The following is a 1,590-nucleotide window of genomic DNA, read 5'->3' as shown; positions in this document are numbered from 1 at the left end:
AATTTTTGAGCAAATTGGCCAACTGCAATCTGTTGAGCAAAGTGTCAGAGGAAATATCCAGAGAAATACAATGCTCATCAACAAATGACAACTTGAATGTGACATTGTCAACAGAAAATATTCCTTCCATCCCATACCTGTCATACTGAATGGGCTGTAAATGACTCACTGCAAATGGATGATGAACATGATAATTTGCAGTGCACACTATCTTGAATGACTCAAAGATAAATCGACGTTCAATGAAATTATGGACATGAACAGGAACTTTGTATAATTCTAAAACGTCCAAATCAGTCTTCTGTGCAGCTAGAACCTTAAGCGATGACACGTACATGTATGTTAACATTCCAATCTGAAAATGAAATATAATGTTTACACAATGTTACCCTGAACAGTGTTTTACTTGAATACGACTTTTTAGAAAGAAACAATGGTTCATTGAAGTTGCGACTTATAAGTATTTCATGGAATGTTCACACATTAATGGATCACAATAATAGAATCCATCCCCGATTCGAGGTATTATTTACCTATGTGCCATATGGGATAAATTATTGAGCAGAAGACCCTTGGCCCAGCCTCAGGTCTTCTGCTCAATATTTTATCCCTTTGGGTTTGAATAACCTTATCCATACCTCACATCAGGGATGGATTCTGTTTCTTGCTTGTTAACTAAAACCTGTAAAAACAGCGGCTCTTCTAGTAAAGTTGTAAACTGTTCGCACATTCCTCATTTGCATATGAAGCCCAGATGGTAATTGTTAATGACGTCAATGACCCTGACTGACCCAAACGTCATAAAATGACGTCATGAACAATAGCGTGACCCCGAAAGGTCATTACAATCCCCCCGCCAGTCTGCGCGTGTAAGCAGACCTGTGTGCCAGATAGAATTTTTCAGCACCGCTGGAAATGCGGATATCTCGGTGTAGTATGCACAATGCAAGAATAATAGTTATGTAGGAAAATTTCTTCAATAGGTCCAATCTGAAAACTGATCATTTGTTTGACTCCTAGTATGGAGACATTTATATACTTATTTACCTATGTCACTATGTGCCATATGAGTTAAATAAAACATGCTGTATACTTTTCAAATTTGACCCATCAAAAAATTTGAAAATTAATTACATATTGGGGATAACCCATTAATATTCACATATTTACTGAAAATATAGGGAAATAACCCAGACGCATCATAATTAAAATAAAACACATACATGTAGGTAAATAAAGAAATGCCCAGTAGGTCAGCCATCACAGAAATCAGACTATATTGAATGGTGGCAACAAAAATAAAATATTGGTAGTAATCAATCGACCAACCCGAACAGTTATAATTACCTGAAAATAAAAATATCAGAGTCTATCTCCATCAACTATGTGCCCCACAATTTTTCCCTTTGTTGTTAAAATTACTAAATTCATCAGATTTTATTTCATGTGATTTCCTAGTAACTTGACACGTCAATTTCCTATGCATTATAACAATGTATAAATAGATTCAAACAATGTCATTGTAGTGGAACTGGACTGGGTAGATCATTAGCGACCTAGTACCAACTCAATTGTCATAGCATCCATCTA

Source organism: Mizuhopecten yessoensis, unplaced genomic scaffold (genome assembly GCF_002113885.1).
Source record: "Mizuhopecten yessoensis strain PY_sf001 unplaced genomic scaffold, ASM211388v2 scaffold3693, whole genome shotgun sequence".
Lineage (NCBI taxonomy): Eukaryota > Metazoa > Mollusca > Bivalvia > Pectinida > Pectinidae > Mizuhopecten > Mizuhopecten yessoensis.
The sequence above is the reverse complement of the archived record's forward strand: the minus strand, read 5'-3'. Positions refer to the sequence as shown.